The 21,412-nt window shown below is 43.4% G+C and overlaps 1 long non-coding RNA gene across 1 annotated transcript in view; it reads right to left on the bottom strand.

The window, feature by feature from the left end:
- The window catches only part of LOC126364803 (uncharacterized), a 229,906-nt gene extending 208,880 nt beyond the window's left edge, over window positions 1-21,026 (bottom strand). The window contains exon 1 of the long non-coding RNA XR_007566252.1: window positions 20,915-21,026. This is a non-coding gene — a long non-coding RNA (uncharacterized LOC126364803). The remainder of the gene's footprint in view (window positions 1-20,914) is intronic.
- Between the last annotated feature and the right edge of the window lie 386 nt (window positions 21,027-21,412).

Raw genomic sequence — 21,412 nt, 5'->3', positions numbered from 1 at the left:
TGTACGTCAAATATTAACCTACTAACACAAAATGGCTGACACCGTCGTGGGAGACAGAATAAAAAACCAAAACCCACTGAAGATAACACAGATAGTGCTGAAAAGCGTTTGGGTAAAACTAATCGTACGTTGTTTTGCTGAAGGCGGAATTTCACTCTTATTTTTATTATTCTGTTCTCCCTGTGTATGATTACTCATTCTGTGATACAGTTTCATGGCAACAAATGCCCAGGTTGAAAAAAAAAATACAAAAATTCAAGAGATCTGCACAACTGCGTTACCACGTGGAAAGACGCTGAAATACACTCCTGGAAATTGAAATAAGAACACCGTGAATTCATTGTCCCAGGAAGGGGAAACTTTATTGACACATTCCTGGGGTCAGATACATCACATGATCACACTGACAGAACCACAGGCACATAAGCACAGGCAACAGAGCATGCACAATGTCGGCACTAGTACAGTGTATATCCACCTTTCGCAGCAATGCAGGCTGCTATTCTCCCACGGAGACGATCCTGGATGTAGTCCTGTGGAACGGCTTGCCATGCCATTTCCACCTGGCGCCTCAGTTGGACCAGCGTTCGTGCTGGATGTGCAGACCGCGTGAGACGACGCTTCATCCAGTCCCAAACATGCTCAATGGGGGACAGATCCGGAGATCTTGCTGGCCAGGGTAGTTGACTTACACCTTCTAGAGCACGTTGGGTGGCAAGGGATACATGCGGACGTGCATTGTCCTGTTGGAACAGCAAGTTCCCTTGCCGGTCTAGGATTGGTAGAACGATGGGTTCGATGACGGTTTGGATGTACCGTGCACTATTCAGTGTCCCCTCGACGATCACCAGAGGTGTACAGCCAGTGTAGGAGATCGCTCCCCACACCATGATGCCGGGTGTTGGCCCTGTGTACCTCGGTCGTATGCAGTCGTGATTGTGGCGCTCACCTGCACGGCGCCAAACACGCATACGACCATCATTGGCACCAAGGCAGAAGCGACTCTCATCGCTGAAGACGACACGTCTCCATTCGTCCCTCCATTCACGCCTGTCGCGACACCACTGGAGGCGGGCTGCACGATGTTTGGGCGTGAGCGGAAGACGGCCTAACGGTGTGCGGGACCGTAGCCCAGCTTCATGGAGACGGTTGCGAATGGTCCTCGCAGATACCCCAGGAGCAACAGTGTCCCTAATTTGCTGGGAAGTGGCGGTGCGGTCCCCTACGGCACTGCGTAGGATCCTACGGTCTTGGCGTGCATCCGTGCGTCGCTGCGGTCCGGTCCCAGGTCGACGGGCACGTGCACCTTCCGCCGACCACTGGCGACAACATCGATGTACTGTGGAGACCTCACGTCCCACGTGTTGAGCAATTAGGCGGTACGTCCACCCGGCCTCCCGCATGCCCACTATACGCCCTTGCTCAAAGTCCGTCAACTGAACACACGGTTCACGTCCACGCTGTCGCGGCATGCTACCAGTGTTAAAGACTGCGATGGAGCTCCGTATGCCACGGCAAACTGGCTGACACTGACGGCGGCGGTGCACAAACGCTGCGCAGCTAGCGCCATTCGACGGCCAACACCGCGGTTCCTGGTGTGTCCGCTGTGCCGTGCGTGTGATCATTGCTTGTACAGCCCTCTCGCAGTGTCCGGAGCAAGGATGGTGGGTCTGACACACCGGTGTCAATGTGTTCTTTTTTCCATTTCCAGGAGTGTATTATCACATGAGAAGACATTGAAGTTTGTGCGTGAAGGTAACGACTGGTCATCCCCCAAATAGGCGCTGTCGCTCCTGAATGCACCGAGTGACATGGCAGACTTATTAAGGCGCCCATTTTGAACTCAGTGGAAGCGGAGCCCAAATTTCCGTCCAGACATCCGTACTTAAGTTTTTATTACGTCTCTAAATCTATTCAGGCTGATACCGTAATGATCTCTTTGAATGAGCATGGATGGTTTCCCTCGCACTCCTTGTCCAACCAGAACTTGTTCTCCGATCCTCATGACCTTAGTCGACGGAGCATTAAATCCTAGTCGTCCATCCTTCGTCCGCAGGCATCTCCAGTACAAATGTCTGACGTCTGCTGCTACATGATGGCATCTGTCCTGTTCACTGATCCACAGCCAAAAGTTCACCACAGAATGGAGTGCTTGTGGCAAACGCCACTTTTGTGACAAGTGGTGAACACTCATCGCTCATATACGTACTTGTTAAGGCCAACATGCTGAATTTCGTTCCACTATTATTTGCTTATTGCTAACTCGTTTTCAGCTTGTTAGGCTTTCATCAGGCGACAACTGCCTAGCATCTACAAAGACACAAGTGTGCAAGAAATCACAAGTTGAAAAGTAAAGATATCAACAGCTGCACATACTCTGAGAGTATTATCTATCTTTTGTCGGGAAACAAGGCTACAATGCACTTGAAAAACCTTCTGGCTCTAGGGGCCGCAACACTGCCTCGTATAGCAGAGGTCGCGGATCAAGACTCATTTGTAAAATGAGTGCGAATTTAAACGTTCTGTTACTGATTTGTCTTGCGTAGATGAATTAACACTGTCTTCAAACCGAAAGATGTTTTGAACACAGTAGATTAGAAGTGGTATGCCGTTTCCTTCCTCCAATGTTTGAAGTGTCGCAACCCACAGATTAACGTGGACTCCAAACCACGGTGTCACCAGCATTTTTCATCTATGCTTATCACTTCCTGACTTCCTAGGTTGAAATACATGATAAGTGACAGAAAAAAAATCCTAGTAATGACTTGAGGTCATTATGTAGAATAGAAATAATCATATATGTGTTCAAAAAGGACTATGTAGATTACAATAATGATGCGATGGGTGTAAGACTTAAAAAGCCAAAGGAAAAATACAAGAAATGATTTTCATGTGCTATAAGTATATGAAGAGCTTCATTTGCTTTCTGTGGAGCATAATAGAACACAGAGCTGCCATCACAGCCGTCGATGCTCTTCCTTTAGGGAGAATGTTCAGTAAGGTCCTCTCATGTGGTGATAACAGTAGATAGTAGACAACGTGTTCCTAAAACTATCAAGCCATGACACCAGAACGTGTTTCATAATAAGAATTTTACTGCGGAGTGGATGACGTTCGTAATGTTTACGAAGCCTATCATACTACGTTATACCAAACAGACTTCAGATGAAGGATAGACAGTACGAGAAGCTGTAGAAACTGCCAGATCCGCTAATTCGATCGTCTACTTCGAGCCTAATGAATAACTGCGCCTCCAACAGTACTAAAAGTCAATTCATATCACCGGCAACAAGTTCAGGCGTTTCTGAAAACTCTAAATCCGATCTCATTAGAAAAACTTCCTTCGCTAATTTTAAGCGTAGAGGTAATAAGTAGCGATAAGCATCCGACGGTTCCCGTGTATTATCACAAAGAGTGGCGCCATGCTGTTACGCCATTTTATTACTATTATATAAATAAATGTAGAATTGCCGTCATTTCCAAGGACTTGTTACCTTACGTTCTTTGGTGTTCTCATTTGTCGCCACTCGTATTTATCACGCAGAAAGTAAAATAAAACAGCGTGTTTTCGAATTATTCGTTAGCACTCGATTAGGGACACGAGCAAAGGTGAGCAGCTGTACAGAAATGCAGCAATAAGGAGGACATAGTTTACTGGAACTGCATAGACCTGGAGTTCGGAAAGGAGACCGGAATGACATGTATACTATCTGATCAAAAGTATCGGAGCGGCTATTAGTGGACATGGTGCGTGTCGCCTTTATGACAGCCTGAACGCTGCTGCAGTGAATGTCTGTGGGGCATAGCAGCCCATACTCATAAAATGCCGATACCAAAGAAGGCAGTGATATTGAACACTGGAGTCTGGAGCGTAATCGATGCTCTAACTCATTCCGAAGGTTTCCCATTGGGTTCAGTTCGGGACTTAGAGCAGGCCAGTCGATTTCATGAATGTTATTGCTCACAAATCATTGTTTCACAGATACTGCTTGCTGGATGCACTGCCATGCTGATTCGAACAGTCCTCGCCTCCGAACTGTTCATCTACAATACGTAGTACACAGCACTGTTAAATGTTAAATACTTTCCGTATTTAGTGTCTTTTGCCAAGCAGAATAGGGGACCAAATACTAAGGGCGAAAAACACCCACCTACCGTAACACCACCTCCTTCCTACTTCACTATTGTCACTACACATGCACATGATAGCAGCTAACGCTCCCCACGAATTCGCCAAATCCAAACACTTGCATCGGAGTGCCATAAGAAACAGCGTGACTGATCGCCACAAGCCGCTCGTTTCCGATCATCCAAAGTTCAGTGCCGTCGCTGTTTACACCACCTCAAGCATCGCTTAGCGCTGACTGTACAAATGTGTAGTTTATGAGAAGCTGCTCGTCAGTCGTACCGCATTCTTTTGAAGCCTCTATACGCACAGTCATTAATGTAGCTGGACTGCTGGTGCACTTTGGAACTCACGAGTGTTTAGTTCCGCTGATTTAACACGATTTTTTATTGCCTCTCTCCACAATGCTCGACGATCCTTGTACATAATACCGTGAGGTTTGTCTGGTCTTGGTTTAGCTATGGTTGTTCCTTCTCGTTTCTACTTCGCAGTCACATCACCAACAATTGAGTTGGGCAGGTTTAGAAGCGTTGAAACGTCCCTGATGCATTTATTACCGTGGTGACATCCAGTCACTAGTCCAGGTTCGAAGTCACTAAGCTATGCTGGCCGACCCCTTTCTGACGTCACTGCTTCTCTGCTGACAGCACAGTACTTTCCGCCTCCATTTACGCTGGCGGGTCAGTCTCTCGATACATCGAATGGTCAGTTCCACATTACATAGCGGTGTCTGCACCTTTTGTTTGCCTTCTGTACTGTCAAAAATGGTTCAAATGGGTCTGAACACTATGGGACTTAAGATCTATGGTCGTCAGTCCCCTACAACTTAGAACTACTTAAACCTAACTAATCTAAGGACATCACACAACACCCAGTCATCACGAGGCAGAGAAAATCCCTGACCCTGCCGGGATTCGAATCCGGGAACCCTGGCGTGGGAAGCGAGAATGTTACTGCACGACCACGAACTGCGGACTTATACGTTCTCGAGATCATGGGACACGCTACAGTCTCGAATAGAACTGTTAATCTCGCTGTTTCTTGCTTCACCGAGTACCCATTTCACAGGAATTTCCTAACAATGCAGTATTGTCGATGTTTTGTGACTGAGCAGCTTGAGCGAGTACAATCCGTACTCTGAAGACGCTGGAACGCTTATGCCGCTCGGAAAAATTCACAAATATTTTGTGAGGAAGGGAATGATTGATACATTCCGAAAGTATGTACCTTAACCTGTTCCGTCACTAAAAGAAAGTGGTTATATGATGTGTTACCTACCGCCCAATTGCAATTCTTGTACGCAGTGTCAAGCAAAATCATCGAATTTCTTTTAAAGCACTCCTACTTCACTGTGTCAGAAATATAGGGTGACTGTTACCATTTTTTATCGTTTGACACACACTGTGAACAGCTATGTGATTCTATGTGACTCGTTTAACGGGAAGTAATGTTATTTATGTATTCTTCCGTTTCTTCTTGGTAGAACAGTTCCATATTTAAGGTTGAATAACAAGTTCACTGTTTTTGTTCTACTGATTTTTGTTTATTTCGGAATAGTTTTCGGCTTATTAGGCCGTCTTCAGGAAACAAGTGAATAGTGTTTGGCAGTAGCACTGGTCCTTGGGTAACCAGTTACCTAAGAACCAGCGTCTCCTCCAGACGCTAGTCACTTGTTTCCTGAAGACGGCCTAACAAGCCGAAAACTAGTTCTAAATAACCATCAGCGGAACGAAAACAGTGTACTTGTTATTCAACCTTAAAAAATTGGAGCGGCGCTCTACAGCAAATTTATGCTGTCGAGCGCCGCTTGATTGGATCGAATAGGCTGCACGCGCAGCAGCTGTGTAAGGCATACTGCGTGACAGTGGCTGTGACATCCAGCCGGTAGGTCACCTGACCGTATCGCATAGCTTTTCAGTGCGACGAATCTTCTTCTTCTTATGGTCTTTCGCCTCTTCCCATTTCTAGGCTGACGCCACCGCTCCCTCTGTAATGGAATCTGTGTACCTCACCCGTCCGCATCTAGAGTAATTCTATTGTCAAGTGTGAGAAAGTTTTCTAAATGTTCGTGTGGCACGTATCTGAGGCGAGGCGCGAGTATCAGCCCGGTATTTACCTATTCCGAAGTGAGGCACCGCCTTAAAGCCACATCCAGATTGGTTGGCTCTTGCGTTAATCCGCGAGGCGGATTCGATCCCTGATAGCTAGCCTCTCCGTATTTCGGAGGCGGAGCTTTAAAGCGCTAATCCTGCCTCGGGCATGGACGTGTTTGATGTCCTTAGGTTAGTTAGGTTTAAGTAGTTCTAATTTCTAGGAAACTGATGACCTCAGCAGTTCAGTCCCATAGTGCTCCGAGCCATTGGAACCATTTTTAAAGTGCTCTTCTACACGTGAGGGTCTTAAATGGTAGAAATGATTGTTTTATTTTTTTGCATTTTCATTTGTCCAAATAAAAGCTCATGATTAACGAAACAGTTACACCTCTCTTATAAAAAAAAAAAAAAAAAGTGACGGACCATGACTCGAACCCGGAACATTCCATTTCCCACTGACCTATCATCCAAGCCGGCTCACAACTCACCCTCGCGGCACCAGTTCTGCCAATGGTTCTTCGACGCAGTTTCTTCCAGCGACGTTAATACTGCATGTTGTGAAGTTTGAAAAGAAGGAGAGGGGTCCTGGCAACTGTGTGAACGCAATGAGAGTCGTCTTTGGTCAGGTAAGTAACTAAAACCGTTGTCCGCGAAAGGCAAGCTCATAGGTTCGAGTTGCGGACTGAAACATATTTTTAATATGTAAGGAAGTTTATAACGTTGAACTGCATAAGAAGCGCACACTGATTTCAATATAAACCACACCGTTCACAATGAGGTCATTACGATCAGGAATCTGTTACAGAAGGATAAGCACAACAGTGTCTGTCGTGAATGTATGCCGTACGAACTACCAGTAAAAGTAACTGCGAACTTTGTACAGAATAATTAAGCCCCGGATGGATTAGAGAGACATTTCGATTTTATTTAGATATCATTTGATTGAGAAAGAAAACTGGCATTCTAAGGATCGGAGCGTGGAATGTTAGATCCCTTAATCGGGCAGGTAGGTTAGAAAATTTAAAAAGGGAAATGGATAGGTTAAAGTTAGATATAGTGGGAATTAGTGAAGTTCGGTGGCAGGAGGAACAAGACTTTTGGTCAGGTGAATACAGGGTTATAAATACAAAATCAAATAGGGGTAATGGAGGAGTGGGTTTAATAATGAATAGGAAAATAGGAATGCGAGTAAGCTACTACAAACAGCATAGTGAACGCATTATTGTGGCCAAGATAGACACAAAGCCCATGCCTACTACAGTAGTACAAGTTTATATGCCAACTAGCTCTGCAGATGATGAAGAAATTGATGAATTGTATGATGAGATAAAAGAAATTATTCAGGTAGTGAAGGGAGACGAAAATTTAATAGTCATGGGTGACTGGAATTCGTCAGTAGGACAAGGGAGAGAAGGAAACATAGTAGGTGATTATGGATTGGGGCTAAGAAATGAAAGAGGAAGCCGTCTGGTAGAATTTTGCACAGAGCATAACTTAATCATAGCTAACACTTGGTTCAAGAATCATAAAAGAAGGTTGTATACATGGAAGAATCCTGGAGATACTAAAAGGTATCAGATAGATTATATAATGGTAAGACAGAGATTTAGGAATCAGGTTTTAAATTGTAGGACATTTCCAGGGGCAGATGTGGACTCTGACCACAATCTATTGGTTATGACCTGTAGGTTAAAACTGAAGAAACTGCAAAAAGGTGGGAACTTAAGGACATGGGATCTGGATAAGCTGAAAGAACCAGAGGTTGTACAGAGTTTCAAGGAGAGCATAAGGGAACAATTGACAGCAATGGGGGAAAGAAACACAGTTGAAGAAGAAAGGGTAGCTCTGAGGGATGAAGTAGTGAAGGCAGCAGAGGATAAAGTAGATAAAAAGACGAGGGCTGCTAGAAATCCTTGGGTAACAGAAGAAATATTGAATTTAACTGATGAAAGGAGAAAATATAAAAATGCAGTACATGAAGCAGCAAAAAGGAATACAAACGTCTGAAAAATGAGATCGACAGGAAGTGCAAAATGGCTAAGCAGGGATGGCTAGAGGACAAATGTAAAGATGTAGAAGCTTATCTCTCTAGGGGTAAGATAGATACTGCCTACAGGAAAATTAGAGAGACCTTTGGAGAGAAGAGAACCACGTGTATGAATATCAAGAGCTCAGATGGCAACCCAGTTCTAAGCAAAGAAGGGAAGGCAGAAAGGTGGAAGGAGTATATAGAAGGTTTATACAAGGGCGATGTACTTGAGGACAATATTATGGAAATGGAAGAGGATTTAGATGAAGACGAAATGGGAGGTAAGATACTGCGTGAAGAGTTTGACAGAGCACTGAAAGACCTGAGTCGAAACAAGGCCCCCGGAGTAGACTACATTCCATTAGAACTACTGACGGCCTTGGGAGAGCCAGTCATGACAAAACTCTACCAGCTGGTGAGCAAGATGTATAAGACAGGTGAAATACCCTCTGACTTCAAGAAGAATATAATAATTACAATCCCAAAGAAAGCAGGTGCTGACAGATGTGAAAATTACCGAACTATCAGTTTAATAAGTCACAGCTGCAAAATACTAACGCGAATTCTTTACAGACGAATGGAAAAACTGGTAGATGCGGACCTCGGGGAGGATCAGTTTGGATTCCGTAGGAATGTTGGAACACGTGAGGAAATACTGACCTTACGACTTATCTTAGAAGAAAGATTAAGAAAAGGCAAACCTACGTTTCTAGCATTTGTAGACTTAGAGAAAGCTTTTGACAATGTTGACTGGAATACTCTCTTTCAAATTCTGAAGGTGGCAGGGGTAAAATACAGTGAGCGAAAGGCTATTTACAATTTGTACAGAAACCAGATGGCAGTCATAAGAGTCGAGGGGCATGAAAGGGAAGCAGTGGTTGGGAAAGGAGTGAGACAGGGTTGTAGCCTATCCCCGATGTTATTCAATCTGTATATTGAGCAAGCAGTAAAGGAAACAAAAGAAAAATTTGGAGTAGGTATTAAAATTCATGGAGAAGAAATAAAAACTTTGAGGTTCGCCGATGACATTGTAATTCTGTCAGAGACGGCAACGGACTTGGCAGAGCAGTTGAACGGAATGGACAGTGTCTTGAAAAGAGGATATAAGATGAACATCAACAAAAGCAAAACGAGTATAATGGAATGTAGTCAAACTAAATCGGGTGATGCTGAGGGAACTAGATTAGGAAATGAGACACTTAAAGTAGTAAAGGAGTTTTGCTATTTAGGAAGTAAAATAACTGATGATGGTCGAAGTAGAGAGGATATAAAATACAGACTGGCAATGGCAAGGAAAGCGTTTCTCAAGAAGAGAAATTTGTTAACATCGAATATAGATTTATGTATCATTAAGTCGTTTATGAAAGTATTTGTTTGGAGTGTAGCCATGTATGGAAATGAAACATGGACGATAACTAGTTTGGACAAGAAGAGAATAGAAGCTTTCGAAATGTGGTGCTACAGAAGAATGCTGAAGATAAGGTGGATAGATCACGTAACTAATGAGGAGGTATTGAATAGGATTGGGGAGAAGAGAAGTTTGTGGCACAACTTGACAAGAAGAAGGGATCGGTTGGTAGGACATGTTTTGAGGCATCAAGGGATCACAAATTTAGCATTGGAGGGCAGCGTGGAGGGTAAAAATCGTAGAGGGAGACCAAGAGATGAATACACTAAGCAGATTCAGAAGGATGTAGGTTGCAGTAGGTACTGGGAGATGAAGAAGCTTGCACAGGATAGAGTAGCATGGAGAGCTGCATCAAACCAGTCTCAGGACTGAAGACAACAACAACATCATTTGATTACTTGTGTTATACCCAGACATGTTTCAGCTTTTTCTGTACTATCTTCAGTGGGAATTATTTATTTTATTCCTAAAAATTATTATTGCTTATCAACATATTGATTTGAAGCTCTTCACACCTACAAATTGGTAGTCAACATTTATGGTTGTTAACATATAAAGACATAAGCTATAGAGTCAAAACAGTGCATGTTGTATGCTTATCTTATGTTGAAAATTAACTGTTAAATGTTATTTATGATATGCATTCTGCAGCTTCCTATGTGCAAACAACGAAACATTTTCTATTTACAATCATTTCAGACACAAATTCGCTGCGGCTCCCCTCCATCGGAGGTTCGAGTCCTCCCTCGGGTATGGGTGTGTGTGTTGTCCTTAGCGTAAGTTAGTTTAAGTTAGATTGATTAGGGTGTAAGCCTAAGGACCGATGACATCAGCAGTTTGGTCCCATAGGAAGTTACCACCGGAAATTTGCTGTATTATTTCGCGTTAGCCAGCGAGCTACTTACGGTTTTCTAATTCCATATTCTTTCGTTCCTGTTTTTGATGCGTTTACAGAATTATTTCTATTGTTATTGATGTTTTTGGTTGTCACACATAAATTTGTTATATGTGCTCAGAAATACATCCAGGTGCTGTTATAGCCAGTGACCTCACCCGTTCTTGCTATATCAGTTCAGCCGGCCGGAGTGGCCGTGCGGTTCTAGGCGCTACAGTCTGGAACCGAGCGGCCGCTACGGTGGCAGGTTCGAATCCTGCCCCGGGCATGGATGTGTGTGATGTCCTTAGGTTAGTTAGGTTTAATTAGTTCTAAGTTCTAGGCGACTGATGACCTCAGAAGTTAAGTCGCATAGTGCTCACAGCCATTTGAACAATTTTTTTAATATCAGTTCATTTGTTTTGTGGCGTGTTTGTTTGGATAGTGGCGTGCGATTTCAAAGTATTGCTGACAGTCGGTATGTTTAGTTTGGTGTATCTTCAGTATAGAGGGTAGTCAGTGTTATTTGGAGCGGTGGGTGTATACAGTGCTTCTGTTGGCGCAAATCATGTTTTATTGCACAGTGACTTGTATTCGTTTAGCACATTATTTGTTGTATTATTGATATTTGTACACGATAATTCTTTTCTGTTTTAATTCTTGGTGTGTGCTGTTACTAGTTTTAAGAATTTTAAAACCAGTTTCTGTGTTCACTGGATGATGAGTCTGAGCTGTTAGGTGATCAGCAAATGTTGTGTGGAAGTTATTACTTTTTGATGCTCTAAAATGTTTAGTGTATTTGCTAGTTCAATTCCTACATATTAGGCTCATACAGTATATACACATTGACAACACTCACAAATTGATTGGTTGATACCAGGTTGGTTATAGTTATCAGTGTTGGTGATTTCTCGCTACAAAAGCTGACAGATTATGCAAACTGACTGTTTCTGGCAGTATTTGTTGTTGCAAGGATAAATTACCACGAATGTTTCCATGTCGATGGTCTATCAGTAGCAGATTAAGGGGTTGCCTGTGTGGACGGCCTACTCATGAATCACGTGTCGTGGCCGGTACTGAATGCATTGACTTATCATGCACTATAAACAATAATAGCTGCACAGTGGAAAACGAAGGCAGATAAATTTGTGTTAAGAAGCAGGTGAGGTAATGACGCAGTTTACCCTACCGCTGTTGGACAAAACAAACTGAGGTAAGTGGAAGAAGACGTAGTTACAGAAGCAAAAATACGAAGGGAACAGATAAGGATTGCGTAAGTTATATCTCTTCAGGTCGTAAGTAAACAACTGTAGAATAGATTAGCCACAATATATAACACCGAAGTTTGGTTGTGGGTAACCAAATCCACAGCGAATCTGTTGATGTTTAGCAAATGTATTCATAATCACAATGCGTTTAATTAATCCAGTTATAAAGTGTATGATCATCTTCAGACATCCATAGTGTTGTGAATATAGTACCTGAATGCTACTATTAATTCTGCCCAAACATCCACCGTCGTGGAAAAAGAGTTTCCCTTCTATAGTTCATTAAAGTTTGTCTATCACACACTTGATAATCACACACATTTTTGGCAAGGTGCACTATAACAGAAATGTGATAACGCAATACGATATATCCAATAGTATTTATCAAGAGTTCGTTACACAGTAGTACTTAACCTGATGCAATGAAATCTAAATAACTTTGCCGCCTTCAGGCAGTCTACTGCATTATCACTATAACTGAATGTAGTTAGACAAACACTTATGATAGTATACTTACTCCATAAGCAGCGACAGCTAAGTCGGACAGTAGTTTTCAGTGTACTACACTAAGCAGTCTGCAGGCACTGAACTCAACTAACAGCTGATTTATAGCTGTGAACGTCATGTTTTGGTGCCTGTCGGTGGAAGAATTTCCATGTCCACCAGTACAACGCGGAAGTAATTCGCCTTTGAGAGCGGTCTCTATAGTAGCTGATAACAATATCGGTGGACATACACGACGCTCTGGAGACAGTGGCCGGAAGCAGAAAGAGGTCCGAGTCTATAAGCGCCATCTGGAGGCTGCTGCATGGGTCTGAGTGTGGTGGAAGCCTCTCGCGGTATTTGTTACGTACCTCCTACTTGGTCCACAACTCACAATCTATTGGTAGAAGTCGTCTAGCATTGTATCCACTGGGTACCACAGAGCTGATGGTCGTATTTGTAAGATAGTAAATGGAACTGCTTTTGTTCTGCAGACGATGGTTTCCGTAAATCGCTCGATGCATATGCCGGGATGGTTCTTTTGAAAAGCACAAGGCCAATGTCATTCCTCCATTTCTCCGATATGAGGCTCATGTTCGTCTCTAATTGCCACGTTGTCGACGGCACGTAAAACCCTAAATTTTCCACCCTCCTTCGCAGTTGTAAGGATAGAAACGTGAGGTTGCCACAGTAGATGGTATTGGACATGTTAGAAATGTGATATACAGAATGATAGGAGAAGAGTGAAGGAGAGAGGTATTCCAAAGAATAGGATGTAGAAAAGTCAACCGAAAACACGCGAAGAAGTGGCAGGTTGCAGTGCTACAATAAAAGGCATCGAGAAATCAGACTCTAAGGCATTGAAGAGGCTGCAGAGCGAAATTGTAAGTGGAGACAAATAAGCTTATCGAGGTTGTTATTAAACGTAGCCCGTACGTAAAGCTGTAAAGAATCACACGAGCTAGGAAGGGATTAAAGAGAACAATGAAGCAGCCGAAAGAGCGAGGTAAAAGTATCTTCACGTTTATAGGATGCTGCTAAAGGATTTTCAGTGAATTTTTTTCCACTTCCCTATTTCCACAGTAGTCTTTTAAAGAAAAATACAGACAAGGTCTTAATGACATCCTCTGTTTATGTAAATACAAGCAAACGTCCATATGTTTGACTGTGATTAGGTTCTCGTGAGGAGAAGAAGGTTAAGATACCAAAAATTTTGATTTACTTAATTTAGAACATGCCTCGCTGGGTACCCGCCACAAAATCTTGCACAAGGTCATTTTGTATTAATAAACGTCGATAGAGAGATTTCATCAGCCAGCTAGAATGGCCGAATGTTGTACGAATTTACCGAGGAGGTGAACCAGGTCCAGTTGTGAGTACTGTCGAAGGTCCATCAAGTCCCCTCGCAGAGCGCCGCTTCCCGGTGTATTGTAGCACCGGCAGACTAACACAGCACAATATGTACGTCGCTGAGGTTTGGGTTCTCAGCTCCTGTCAAGCATCTGCTGACATTTCCTTAATATAATTGCACTTAAAACATTCTAAGCAGGTGTCTGCAGTTTTCAACAGTGAGTGAACACCTTCTCTAAACGAAGTAAAACTTTACATTGATACAGAAAATAACAAAGCTGAGATATGTTGGAAGATCCCTGTTCACTTTCACATTTCCACTGAACTGCGAATTTCACATTCGTTTGTTACTGGGAAGTACAGCGGTTAGTATTGTGTGAAGAGCTATATATCAGATCCCACATGAGGAGGTCCGACGAAATATTTACCGATTTCCAACATTTGGCAAAAGAGAAATAATTTCGTAACTTTCGATTTCGTCACGTTACATTTAACTGCAGAGAAATAATCACCATCTCTTTGTCGAAGGCCGATTGGAGTGGTGGCGCGGTTTGAGGCGTCATGTCATGGATTGCGCGGCCCCTCCCGCTGGAGGTTTGTGTCCTCCATCGGGCACATGTGTGTGTGTGTGTTGTTCTTAACATAAATTAGTTTAAATAGTGCGTATGTCTAGGGACCGATGACCTCAGCAGTTTGGTCCTTTAGGAATTCACACACATTTGAACAGTTTCCTTGTCGAAGTGTACTGTAAGCAAATCAAACCGAGAAAGGAGCCAGCCGGGGTGGCCGAGCGGTTCTAGGCGCTACAGTCTGGAACCTCAAGACCGTTACGGTCGCAGGCTCAAATCCTGCCTCGGGCATGGATGTGTGTGATGTCCTTAGGTTAGTTAGGTTTAAGTAGTTCTAAGCTCTAGAGGACTTATGACCTCAGAAGTTAAGTCTCACAGTGCTCAGAGCCGAGAAAGGATCCTAATATGACCGACGAAAGCAATTACCTTATATGATTTGATTTCACAGTTTTTGGAAACAACGAGAGAGTTTCGTTGACGTTTCCTACTTCGTTGCACTGACGGTAGACCAAGTTACCTGTTGTCGGGTGCCTGAAAAGCATGTCACTGGATTGATGTAATGTGAGACCGGGTTACCTTCATTTGTAAGTACAACATTTATTGATCCCTAAATTCGAGAAATAGCTAGAAAGGTAAACGTATTTAGTACTTTGAAAAACAATAGGACGAAGTAGAGCCTCTTCTGGATTCCTCATGGCAGATACCATTATGGTAATCCGTCAGTGATTGTCTTCCACTCACACGACACTTGCTGTCCCATGTGAGAGAGTTCAGTGATATCTGGTAACATATTGTAAAAATGGGATGCAGAGAGAGAGATGAGTATCAAGAATGAATAAGGCAGTCGATCTTTCCTCAATACAATAAGAAAGCGTCTACGACTCAATACATCGTGCTTAGTAAGAGTGTGTTTCCCTTAAATATCATACTTAACCGGGAAACCTGAAATATTGACAATTATTCTGCTTATTGGCATAAAATACTATTGATCTAGAATTGTATCTTGGCAGTACACTTGGCGGTGATCACAGTCCTTTTGATTAGGTGGAAGGGAAGTTGGACTTGAGAGGCAGGAAGGGATGTACGTCACAACTTCGGGAATAGCAAGTACTGGCAACTGACGATTTACAGGTATTTAAGGACTGGCTGTCTCGCCGACAGGAACTACTTGGAGAAAACAGGTTTCCAAGAGCTATATGATAGCGTGCGTACAGAAGTGCACATATCCACTGCCGAAGCTTTACGGACCATTAAATATATACAAAACAGTCACATTACATGTAGCTGTGAGATATGCTGCAGATCTTCACTTCAGTTAAAATAATTTTCTTGAACTCTTTTACCGAGGCAATCTTTGGTCATTATTTTTCTTCTAAAAGCTGACCTTATTTAAATATCGACCTGGAATATCAAAAAACTCCTGTCAGGTACAATTTTGTCGAAGACAGCTATACTGGCCGGCCGAAGTGGCCGAGCGGTTCTAGGCGCTACAGTCTGGAACCGCGTAACCGCTACGGTCTCAGGCTCGAATCCTGCCTCGGGCATGGATGTGTGTGATGTCCTTAGGTTAGTTAGGTTTAAGTAGTTCTAAGCTCTAGAGGACTTATGACCACAGCAGTTAAGCCCCATAGTGCCCAGAGCCATTTGAACCATTTGATCAGTTATACTGGATTCAATAACTTTCGACCGAAGAGATTGCTTTCTACAAACACACGCCGTAAAAATGCCACAGTGAGGCTTTAATCTCAGGACGAACTCCCAGTGTAGCACTCGTGCGGCCAAATCAGTCCAGTTAAGTTTTGTGGTCGGCGTGGGCCGCTTGCCCCAAGTCAATGCGTGGAAATCACTTGAGACACGCGAACTACGTGGCGGCCTGGGGCCGTGCTCTCACAGGTAACGCTTCCGCGTTTTGTATAGCACGCGACACGAAACGCGTCTACCGTCAAGTGTGGCACTACAGTTAACGTAACTGTGCTACAAAATTAAATGAGATTATCGAAACATTGTTGAGAATTGGGAACAACGACGAAATGTCTCGTCGTTTCGGCAATATTTCAAGGAGTAGTTTTAGAAGTATGTTCCTCCGACTTAAGTATGAACAGTTACATGTTTAAATTTTCAGCATAAATCATGTAAAAGACAAAAATACAAAAATCTTTGCAGGCCTCATCCAGTACTCTCGTTTACATATGCTGTCATGCGCGTAATATAATGGACTCTGCGTCTCCCGAGCGAAAAAAGAAATGTTCTTTGACAATATGTACAGTCTATTAGAAAGTAAAGACCATGTAATGTTTGTACTGAGATGTGTTCTTCAAATGCAGTGACTACTTTCTACATTGTAATTTATCCACTCTTATCTTCTTTCCCTAAGCAGGAGTACTCTGAATAGTAAACAAAAGCTACCAAATGTTGTGATATCTTGGACACATTACGGTACTGATGAGCAGTTGAGCTGACATTTTTGATCAAATGTTTGAGCAGAGTGAAAACAAGACTCTTTATAAAGTACACAATGGGTTTGATCCGAATTTTCATAGCCAAACGAAGGGTGGGACAAATTTGCAAAAAATATTTAATTCCTTGAAAGTAATATGGGTAATCAAGAAAAAATTAATTCGTGATCTGAGGGAAATTTGCTTATTACATGTCGAATATCCAGCGGTGTCTGCCCCGATAGCTGAGTAGTCAGCGTGACGGATTGCCGTCCTACAGGCCCGGTTTCGATTCCCGGCTGGGTCGGGGATTTTCTCTGCTCAGGGACTGGGTGTTGTGCTGTCTTCACCATCATTTCATCCGTATCCGGCGCGCAGGTCGCCCAATGTGACGTCGAATGTAGTAAGACCTGCGGCAAGGCGGCCGGACCTGCCCCGCCAGGGGCCTCCCGGCCAATGACGCCAAACGCTCATTTCCATATACCCAGCGGTCACAGGCCCAGCAGACAACATGCTGGTTCCACAAACTGCCTCCATACTTTTCTGTTTAGTGCTCGGTTCCGCTAGGTGTCATCACTCCCCAGGGCCGCCAGATCCTTCGCATCGTCGTCCATCCAGAGCCGCCTTGGGCGTCCCATGGGGCCACTGGACTTCTGTTTCCCTCAAGTGCTTTCTCCACCAGTATTTACTCTTTCATACGAGCTACGTGGTCTGTCCATTGCAACCTTTTTTTCTTCAGTTTCTGAAGTATTGTTGGTTGTTGCATCAGAGGTAGATTTCTTCATTCTTCCTCCTTCTCCATTCTCCTTTATCTAAGACTGGTCCCCATATCTTCCTCTTTACTCTTCTTTCGGATATTAATAGTTTTTCGTTTTCTCGTTTAGTCATCCTCCAGGTTTCTGAACCGGAAACGACTACTGGGTATATCACTGTGTTATAAATTCTCATCTTAGTATTCGATGATATTGATTTTGACCTGAGCGTCACGCTGAGGGAATACGTGCATTGCATTCCCACTTTTATTCTTTCTTTGATGTCAATTTCTATATTGTTGTTGCTGGTAAACCAATATCTAAGGCATCTGAACTGGTGAACTCTAGTGAACATTATACCATCTATCTCAAGAAATTCCTGCTGCTCTTGTCTTTTTCCTAATACCATAAGCTGTATTTAGTCTTGATTCACCTTTAGCTTAAACTTCTGTGCGTAGCTGTCCATTTTCTTGTACATTTCTTACAGCTCATGGTTTGAGTCAGTTAGCGGTACTACATCATCTGCATATGCGAGACAGTTGAAATTACCATCCATCTGTATCCCAGCCGATTCCTGCTCCTACATTCCTTTATCGCTTTCTCTCAGATGACACTGAGAGAGCATCCCCTTGTCTGATACCTGTCTCAGTGTCGACACTTTCTGGTGTGAACCCTCGGAAAAGCATTGCTGCCCTTGACCCATCCATACAAGTTAGCACCGTTTTCACTAGACACTCTGGGATTCTCAAGTCACGCAGTGCAGTGCGTAGGCTATTCATGTGGATGCTGCTATAAGCACGATGAAAATCGACGAACAGACTGTAGATATCTTTATCACATTCCCAGAGTTTTTCAAACAATTGTCTTAGTGTGAAAATGTGATCTATTGTCGTCAGTTTGGTCGAAAGCCAGCTTGGTATTCCTGTAAATTGTAGACTCGTTGCAATTCCCTAGCATTCTACCAATGAACCGAAGTCTGCCTTCTGCTTTACCTACAACTGAGCCTATGTGATTGTTCAAAAGTTCAAATGTGTGTGAATTCCTAGCGGGCCAGACTGCTTATGTCATCGGTCCCTAGACTTAAGCACTACTTAAACTATTCGCATAAGTTGATTGATTCCAGTTTTGACTCACTGGTACTGCAGTTACAGTATGCAATATTTTTTTCATTTTTGGAAGTGGACTACTTTACATTTCTCAATATTTAAAGCAAATTGTCAGTATTTGCACCACGCTGAAGTCTTATCAAGATCTGACAGAATATTTCTGCAGATTTTTGCAGACGGTATTTCAGATATGAGCTTTTCTTTTTACACACTGCTGTTACTTGATGTTCAGAAACTCAACTGCATGGACGCGTTTAGAGGGAACCCACCTTCAGAATATCAAAGGAGGCAGGGAGCTTCATACACACGGTATGACGTCATGTAAAAGACCTGATGTTGGAACTTCTACATGGCGCCAAACCGTATGTGTGAAGCTCCCTCGCTCCTTTGATATTCTGTAACTGTTGAACATCAAGTGTCTAAATTTTTCTCCAACGACAATAACAGCAGTGTATGGAAAAAGCTTCATCTCTATAAAATTGTCGGACGCATCTTATATGATGATATGACACATCTCAAATTCGTTACAGATACCTGCATCATCAGCTAAAAGTTTTAGGTCACTATTAAAACTTCGTGGAAGGTCATTAATATACAACACGAACAGTAAAGATCCAAACGCACTTCCCTACGGCTCGCCTGAAGTTATAGTAAGCAGTTAACGTTGTAAGCTACCCACATATAGATAAAAACATCAAGCCTCCGCCCCCTTCTTTCCTCATCTGCGCCAAACATATTTACGACCATTCCTGCTGCTCTTGAATATCCCCTGACATTCGACGTCATTTAGGTAAAAATCCTGCAAATATATATCTAGATATAAAAGGCTTGTGTGTGAATGTACTGACAATCTTTTCTCCACGACCACTAACCCACCAACTCGTGGTTGCGGTGGTAAACAGCCCTTCGTCTCCTCCTGTTAGTAAGGGAGTTTGGTTGTTGTGCGTGACAGTGGGTGAGTGTGCCGAGCGAAAATCTGCGAAATATGGAGCAATAAATCCTATTAGGTAAAACTGTATACTCTGTGACTTACGAACTTCATTGTACATGTGAAAATATGTTTACTGTTTCATTCGTGCAGCGTAATACGATTATTGCGCGGTTTTGTCATTCTGATTTTGATAGCGACATGTTATACCAAATAGCTCAATTTTTAATCTCTCGCCGCGTTTTCGTCAATCACACGAATACCCTTATTATCATCTGGGTTGCCCTTCACCTTTAGGCGACTGCAGTTTCCAGTTACATTAGCATACAGCGTGAGCATCAACAAAGCCCAGGGAGCAAACATTCAAATTCATAATGAATCATATTTATATCACGGACGACTGTATGCAGCGTGCTCATATGGTGGCTCTCCTACACATTTATTCACTTACACTCCGAACAAGGAAACTACAAATGTAGTCTATAAGCAGATATTGTGAAAACAAAAGCCGACTGGTGTGGCCATGCGGTTCTAGGCGCTTCAGTGTGGAACCGCGTGACCGCTACCGTCGCAGGTTCGAATCCTGCCTCGGGCATGGATGTGTGTCATGTCCTTAGGTTACTTAGGTTTAAGTAGTTTTAAGTTCTAGGGGACTGATGGCCACAGATGTTAAGTCCCACAGTGCTCAGAGCCATTTCAACCCATTTTTGAAAACAAAATATTGTACTTATGCATATAGAATGAAAAATAAATGCCTAATGAAATGAAGTAACTTCCATTCTTTTCCAGCTTCATTTAAATGCTATTGTATTACAATATTACGAAACTAGTATTGGCTCCGTGGTGTTACTCCCGGTTAAATATGTCGGCGTAATAGAATGTTAATGCCAAAACTAGTATTGGCTCCGTGGTGTTACTCCCGGTTAAATATGTCGGCGTAACAGAATGTTAATGCCAATATGGATGTAACAGGGTGAGGATTGTATAAGCTAGTTCATTCACTGAGACGGTAACGTTTAAAGTTCGTAAGTCATACATTATTTAACTATATGTAAGAATATGCATTGCTCCATCTTTACTAACAGGATAACTGCATTGATAACATTATTAATGAAATATGCATCTGTATGCACCTCGTATCTAGAATGGTACTCATGCCTTGTCCCATGCAATGCATTCTGGCCCGGGCAACGCCGTGTTTCTCAGCTAGTGATATATAACGTAATTAGGCAAACCTTAGGGCATTTGGAACAAGTGGATACAAAGCTTTTTCTTGAAACATCTGGTGTTAATCTTCGTGTTAGTTGTTCACTAGCGTTCAAGAGCAACGCCAAGTGTATGTGCATACGAGGGTTATAGATTTTGGTACGAAGGTAAAGAGAGAGCAGCCTGACCTCCCTGCGTCCAGTAGATACACAAGTAACACAGAGGACGACCGGCAGCTGTACCGGCCGTGTAGGAGAACAGCGGGCGTCCGTGGGGCGCGTACTCACCAAGCAGTAGCGCCAGCAGCAGCAGAGCAACCAGCAGCGGGGACGCCCGCATGGCGAACTCAGTAGCGAGGCGCGGCTTCTGGCGTGCTGGCACCGCCTCCGAGGTCAGCCCGACACTGGCGGCTCGCGAACGCCCAGCCGCCTTCTTATACGCCGGCTGCAAGCAGTCGCAGCGCCGCATCCCACGTCTCCGGCGGTTCGCAGATATCATCCCGTAAGGTACTACGTCACTTTGTAACCGTTCTGATGCCGATGGCGCCAAGCTGCGACCGAATTGTAAACATTTTCGCCTCCTGCGGCATCTGGATGCGCACGCATTCCCGAACGCTAGAGCGTGGCTTGGACAAAAATCTGGAAATACCGTGAGAAATGCGTGCTTGAACATAGATGCGGACGGCTGCCTGGTTTGGGAGATGGGACCAAACAGTGAGGTCATCGGTCCCATCAGATTAGGGAAGGATGGGAAAGGAAATCCCCCTTGCTCTTCCAGAGGAACGA

The sequence above is a fragment of the Schistocerca gregaria genome, chromosome 1, assembly GCF_023897955.1.
Source record: "Schistocerca gregaria isolate iqSchGreg1 chromosome 1, iqSchGreg1.2, whole genome shotgun sequence".
NCBI lineage: Eukaryota > Metazoa > Arthropoda > Insecta > Orthoptera > Acrididae > Schistocerca > Schistocerca gregaria.
This window is presented reverse-complemented; position numbering and strand designations above follow the sequence as displayed.